The following is a 7,424-nucleotide window of genomic DNA, read 5'->3' as shown; positions in this document are numbered from 1 at the left end:
AAAAAAAAAAAAAAGAAAGGCAAAATGATTGTTTAAAAAAACGATCATTATTTGCAAATTATCCTCTGTACATGTAAAACCCGAAATAATCTACATACTCCCAGAAATAATAGCAGCAGCTGGGTGTAAGATCATCATATAAAATATGCGAAATTTTATATCTTAGTTACAAAACAGGTAGAAAATACAATTTTGAAAATATACCATTTATCATTCAGATCCTTGTACCAGCCAGCTGCCCGAAAAAAAAAAAGACAAAACATACCACTTACCATAGCAACAGAAGCTAAGGTAACTAAAACATCTAACAAAAATTATGTAGGACCTGTATTGAAAAATTACAAAACTAGATTGTAAGACATGAGAGAAGATTTAAATAAGAGAGATAAAATACTGTTTGTGGATCAGAAAATTCAATATTATAAAGTTGTCAGTTCTTCCCAAATTGATCTACAGATTTATCACAACTCCAGTAAAAATTTCAACAAGGAGTGTGTGTGTGTGTGTGTGTGTGTGTGTGTGTGTGTGTGTGTGTGTAGAACTTGACAAGTCGATTCAAAATGCATATGTAAAATGTATATGGAAAAGCAAAGGGAAAAAAATGACTAAGATACTCCTAAAGAAAACAGGATGGGAGGATTTGTCCTACCAGGAATCAAAACATTTTATAGAACTATAGTAATTAAGACACTATGATAGTGATGCCCGGAGAGAGAGCATGGAAACAGACCCAAGCATATACAACGAAAGTAGCGCTGTAAATAAATAAATACTGCAGGGAGAACCCATTATGAAAATGGAAAATACAAAAGTGAATCCCAACCTCACTCCAAACACAAAAATCAGTTCTATATGGATATGAGACTAACTGCTAAAAGCAAAACTTTCAACTCCTACACGAAAATGTAGGATATTATCTTTTTGATGTTGAGTAAAATTTTATTAAGCAAGAAAACATTTTATTAAGCAAGACATAAAAACTTACTAACAATAGGGCCGGCCCAGTGGCGCACTGGAGAGTGCGCCACTTGGGAGCACGGCGGCCCTCCCGCCAAGGGTTCGGATCCCAGGTGGAGACCGGTTCCTGCTCACTGGCTGAGCGCTGTGCGGGCGCAACACCGAGGGTTGCGATCCTGTTACCGGTCAGTAAAAAAGACAAAAAGGAAAAAAAAAAACAAAAAAACTTACTAACAATAAAAGAAATGATGGATAAATTCAATTATTTTAAAGTTTTAAACTTCTATTCACTGGCCAACACCATAAATCACTTGCTGTGGAAGACTGGGAGAGGATATTTGTCCACGTATACACATAACAGGCAAAAGAGGAGCATATCGAATATTTAAAGTTTAGTGACTTCGATAGCAGTTGACTTTTGGTGGGTACTGACTAGGAGGAGCCTTCTGGCTGCTGTAGAAGTTGTACATCTTGATCTCATTCTGAGACAGGAAGATGGGGAGGGAAGACCTTGATGTGGGTGTTAGTTACAAAGATGTACGCAAATATCTGATGTGATTTGGTTCAAATTCTGGGTAGAGGTCTGCACTCACATCCCCTCCCCAGCCCAACACCACCCCATGTGTGCATCCTCCCTCCCCTCTCCCCCACTCCCCACGGGCGCAGTGCCCAGAGGTAGGCGCAGACCCACTTCCCAGCAGCCTGTTGAGGGCCAGGAGCCAGGAACCCCTGGGACCCGGCTGGGACAAGCACTCTGACCCTCCTCAGACAGTCCTATCCAGGGGTGCAGAGATGCAGCTGGGCCTGCCTTGAATCCATTCTGGCTGGGCAGGAAACTGAGATGCAAAAGCATCACAAGACCAGAAATAATGAAGCCAACACCTATTGAGTGCCTACTGAATGCCAAACCCTGTGCAGACACCTTCGCTCAATGAGAGTGGGCAAGTATTTATGATGTGTCTGTTGTGTGCTGGGCACTTTTCTGGGCCTTGAGGACACAAGAGGGTTCCTTGCCTGGAGGAAGTCAAATCCGAAGGTAGACAGAGACCAGGAGCCCCATCCGCCAGGAGGAATTACAAAGCGAGCTGAGTGCCAGATAGGAAGACACAGGCACATTATGGAGAAGGGAAGGTGGGGCAGGGAGGTCCCTCCCAGGAGGGATGTACAGATTATGCCCTGAGGCTGAGCAGGGAGCTAGCCTGAAGCACAGGACACCCATAGGGCCAGAGCAGGAAGTTGCTGGAATGATGGGCAAAAGACAGCATGTCATTGAGGGGGCAGATCCAAATCCTGGGGGCTGCGTTGGCACAGTAAGGGCCTTGGGCAGGCTGACCCTGCACATGGACTCCTGTCCCTCTTTCATTTACTAGGAATTGCAGATGAGGTCCATCCCCAAGGATGGTCTTAACATGGAGACCCCAGCCCAGCAGGCAAGGGAAAGGGAGCCCCCAAAGGGCCGGTTTATGGGTAGGCCATGTCCCTCCTGGACGGCCCTCTATACTCTGCCCTGCAGCAGCCTTACATGCAGACCCTCTTTTGTCCCCATTGTTGAAGAAAAAATTATCCAATGACACTTTTTAAAGCATGGTAAGGAAGACTTTATTTAAGGCCATCACAATAGGTACAGAGACCACTGCAAGGGTGTCTTGCCCTGGGGAGAGAGATTGAGCTCAACACTGAACACAGCATGGGCACGTGGGAATTTACAGCTCAGGAGGAGCAGAGTGGGGCTCAGTGGGTGGAAAATCACTAAGAGTCTCCATCAGGGGGAAGGGGACTCCAGCTAAACCCACCTAACAGGATTCTTGCTGAAGACAGGCCAGGGCAATCAGATATCGGCTGGGGATGGTGAGGATGAGAAACCTGATCAGATATCCAGGGTGATCAGGTATGGGGGGAAGGTTCTTGCTAAACTGACTTAGCAGGGTTCTTTGCTAAAACTGGGTTTTACGAAGTGCACAGATGGGCCTAGGAGAAGGTTCAGGAGCCTGAATAAAATTTGGCCAAGCCAAAAATCTTTGTCGTCATCTGTGGTGAGAGACTGAGGCACAGTGTGTAAGGGGCTTACCTGCCCAAGGTCATGCAGCTGGGAGGGGACAGTCAGGAACCCAGAACTGGGAGCCAAGGCTGGGCCCTCAGCTCACACACAGATGAGCCCAGCACCCCATCCAGGGCAGGTTGGAGGGCTGAGGCCCATGGCTTAGACTGGTCAGAGCCACCCCAGGCCAGACATTCCTGGGGGGAGATGGGGGATGGCTGAGGCTGCTGATGCCAGGACCAAGTAAACAAGGTCATTATCAGGTAATGAGCTCATTACGGAGGTCAGGCAAGGTCATTACTGGGTAATGAGTTGACCCTTGCAGAGCCCCAGGACAGTTCCTAGAGGCCAGGGCATAGTTCCAGGGCCCAGAGGGCACGGGTGTTCTGGGACAAGGTGTGCCCCCAGTTCAGACCCCACAGGAAACCCCAGACCCTGCAATAAGAACTGGAGCAAGTCACTTCTCCTCCTTGACTTCTGTTTAAATGAGGGGTCACCTGCAGCTCAGGGTCCAGGAGGCAGGGTCTCCCAGAATAGACCTACCTGGCTGCTGTCATGACCATACACATCCTCCCAGCCTCTCACCTCTGCTGCCCTCACCATCTCCCGGCCAGTGTAGGTTCATCCTGGGCTCTGATGGGGGGGAACCTGAGGCTAGCTGCCAGAAGCTGCCAGCGGTGAGTTTGAAACCTCTGAACCTAGAACCCAGTGTCCAGAGCTATGGCCCAGCCCAGACCTGCCAGCTTGTGTCTACTGAGGCCCCACTCCACAGCCTGCACTTTGGGGGCCATAAAGTCACCATAGCCTTCCTTTCCTAAGAGCCCAGGGCGAGAGGTCTGGGCCCCAGCCAGGCCAGCCTGCTAGCCAGAGCAAGCAGCACAGCCGCCGCAGATGAAGGACAGGCGCCCGCCGTGGATCCTGGAGGCTGTGCAGAAGGCCACGGTCCATGACCAGAAGGGAGAGTGGTAGCCCCAACCCTTGACCCTCAGCCCACAGCCTCCTCCAGGATCAGCTCCAAGATTAGCCTTCCCACCCCCACCAGGCAGATCAGACATATCTGCTGGCTGTTCCCAGGTCCTCACCCCACCGCCCGGGGGTCCCCTGCTCCCCGCTGGGGCTTCCCAACACCTTCTGAAGGCAGCTCCAAGACCCTGTAGCCTGCACAGAATCCCTCTCCAGCTCACCCCTCAGGCCTCTGTCTGGTGCACCCCCTCCCCACACAGACCCTCTGAGCCAGCCTCAATGACCCTCTGCCTGCATCTCCACCTCCCTCTGCCCCTGCTTCATGGAGGAATGTGCCAGCTCAGAGAACATGGTGGTCAGATACTTGGAGAAGACAAAGACCCAGCTCTACCTCTTGGGGACTGTCTGGAGGGCCAGAGGGACCTGGGGGTTGTGTGTGTGTTCCTGACACTCCCCCAATGACTGTGAAGCTACAGTCACCCCTGCTGCTCCCTTCCCTGGCTCTGGGTTTTGCAGCTACAACCTCTGGAGGCCACCAGAGCCCCCTCCCACATGCCAAGCTGGCCTGGCCCTGCCTGACTGAGTGCTCTCCTGGCTCCCAACCGCCCAGAGACTGTGGGAAATAAAACCTCCTGTCAAGGTAGCTGCCAGGGTTTAACAGCAATGGAGCATAAGAGTGAGGACGGTTAAGTCACACAGAAAGATTGCCCCATCTGGACCCCTGCCTGGACAAGGCGAAGCCCCAGGGTTTTCTCTCCTCCCTCTGCCCCCCCACTGTTAATGAGTTAATGAGTAGCAAGGTCATTAATCACTAATCGTCCACCCAGCCTGCTCGGAGGGCCCGCCTGAATGCACAAAGCTGGGGGACTGGGCTGATTGAGCTGGTGGCCTCTCAGACACAGCTGGCCTCCCCACCCCCACCATGCCTGGCTCCTGGCCCCAGGCACGTGGAGGAGAAAGCGGGGGAGGCGGGGAGGGAGGGAAGGAGCCGGCCCCTGCACAGCTCCTCCAAGTAGTGAGCAGCCTGGGCAGGCTGGGCTGTGTGAGGGCCTTCCATCCTCCACCACCCCGTGCCCACTCCAGCACTGCCCCTGCTCCCTTCCCCGCCCCTCGGCTCTGGGAGCCAGCCTGGGCAAGGGCTGTCAGCTCTCCCCACCCATCTCCCCACCTCCAGTCCTCAGCTTCCACCCAGCACCGTCACTGCCACCGCCACTGATGAAGCTCAGGCCAGAGTCCCCACGACTTATTTGTCAGCCCTCTCTGCACTTGAGCTCAGGGGCTCAGGGCTGTGCTGACCACACCTGCCTGCTCACCCCTCACCTACACCTCTGCAGCCCTCCTCAGGACCCTGGGGCCTCCCCTCCTACTCCATCCTCACTCCTGCACAACCCATCTTCTCCAAGCCCATGCTTTTAGGACCCTCTACCACAAGCAGCAGCCCCCATCTCTGCAGCCCTGCAGGAGCTCAGCTTGTATCCTGGCCTGGGTCCTTCCTGCCCCCCACATCCACATCTGCTGGTCAGCAAACCCGGAGGCTCTCCTGAATCCTCTCCCACGCCCCAGCCTCCCTGCTGCCCCTGTTGGGGATCTTAGGGATTCCTTCATTTCACAAATGCAGACTCCGCTCAGAGCGGACTGAGCCCCTGGGTCACACAGCAGGCCTGGGCAAGGGATCCGAGACTCTTTTGTCAGCAGCGTTTTAATTACTGGGGTAGGGGGACAGTTAACGAGGCCCTGGAGATCAGCAGAGCCAGATGCTGGAGGTCCCAGGAGGGCAGGTGACTCAGCAGGGGTGGGGTGAGTCAGAGAGGTTGACAGAGGGCCAAATTCTCACCTCCCCCTACATCTTCCAGAGAGACAGGCTGTAGTGAATGAACGAGCGACTGGGGGGACCCAGGCCTCTCCACAGTGGCTGCCTGACCACAGGGTCCACAGCACTCCATCAATCTCCCCCCCCCACCCCGCACACAAACATACAGAGTTGCATAGAGGCCAGACCCCTGTGGGCCCTGGGGACACAGGTTCCAGTGGCTGTCTCCCCTCCCAGCCCAGCCTGGATCCATACCAGGCCCTCCCTCCTCACAATTTGCTGGGGAAGGCCCCAGGGCCCAGAGCACATAGAGTCCTAACTAGCCCCTGGGGTGCAGTGAGAACAACATGCTGCGTGGAAGGTACTGCTCTGTAGAGGGGCCACAGCCCACTGCCCATGGCTCTGCGAGGGGCACAGGCAGGCTTGCACGTGGAAAGGCAGCAGGGGGACAAAGACAGGGTGCCGTGGTGAGGGGCTCCATGGAAGGTAAAAGGGCCGTAGGGGCAGAAGAGCAGCAGGGACGACCACGAGGACCTCGGATGCCAGGCTGAGGTGGACAGGCGGCCAGGGCAGGCAGGGAAGGCCAGCCGCTCCTCCTCTTGGCCCCCTATTGTAAGATGGGGCGAGGACCCCCGCCCCGTGCATTCATCCATGTACTCCATCCAGCATTCTGCATGTTTAGCACCACTGTGTACCTGAATCTGACCCAGGAGATAATCCAGCCTCGGGCTCAGGGACCTCACTGAGGGTGGACAAAGAACACCGCCATTTAAATACCACTCTGAAGGGTGCTGTGGGGGAGGGGCTTGAGTTACTTGGTGTGGGATGGGGTGGTCGAGGAAGGTTTCCCTGCCCAAGTGAGAGAAAGGGAAGCCCCCAGCAAATGAGGGGCAGGGAGCCCCATGCAGAGGCCTGGAGGGGTGAAAGAAGGTCGTTGGGTTAGAGAAAGTTAAAGAGAAGGTGGCCAGGACACAGACAGTGTGAGATGGGCTGGGACCTCCAGGCGCCTCAGTGAGGGCCGGGCACATGGAGAGCAAGGGAGACCCGCAGAGCTTGAACGGAGGGGCAGGAGCTCTGGGTTGGATAAGGATGGATTCCTGCAGCTGCGTGTGCACTGCTGGGCGGGAGGGAGGAGGTGACAGTGGCCTGGACTATGACATAGAAGGAGGTGGTTCTGCGCCAGTGAGGAGGGCTGTGGGCCCTTCCCCCGACCGCGATGAGGACAGTAGCTTCCAGTCGAGAACACGGGTTTGGTTTCGGACTCAGGTCTGGAACGCCTGGGCTTCTGCAGCCTGTTGCTCCACGTCCTGTCACCTCTGCCCAGAAGTCAGCCCAAGCCTCTGTGGAGCCCCACCGACAGCGTGGTCCCCACGGGCAAGTCCACCACATCTTAGCCTGCCGGAGTCGATCCCTCCAAAGGCCCCCGGGACCCCAGTCGCCCCGGACCTGGCCCTGCTGGGCTTCCCCGGGACCCAGGCTGGATCCCTCGGGGCCTGGGTGTTTCCCACCGCCGTCCCAGGGGCCCTCTCCACGGCGCGTGTCGCCCGGGCCCCAGCGGTCGCTAGGCTGCGGGCTGGGGCTCCTGGCCGGGCCGGGCGCTGCTGCTGGTGGTGGAGGCGGCGGCACGGATGGCAGCGGAGCCTGGGCGCTCGTGGG

The sequence above is a fragment of the Galeopterus variegatus genome, unplaced genomic scaffold (assembly GCF_000696425.1).
Source record: "Galeopterus variegatus unplaced genomic scaffold, G_variegatus-3.0.2 Scaffold7334, whole genome shotgun sequence".
Lineage (NCBI taxonomy): Eukaryota > Metazoa > Chordata > Mammalia > Dermoptera > Cynocephalidae > Galeopterus > Galeopterus variegatus.
This window is presented reverse-complemented; position numbering follows the sequence as displayed.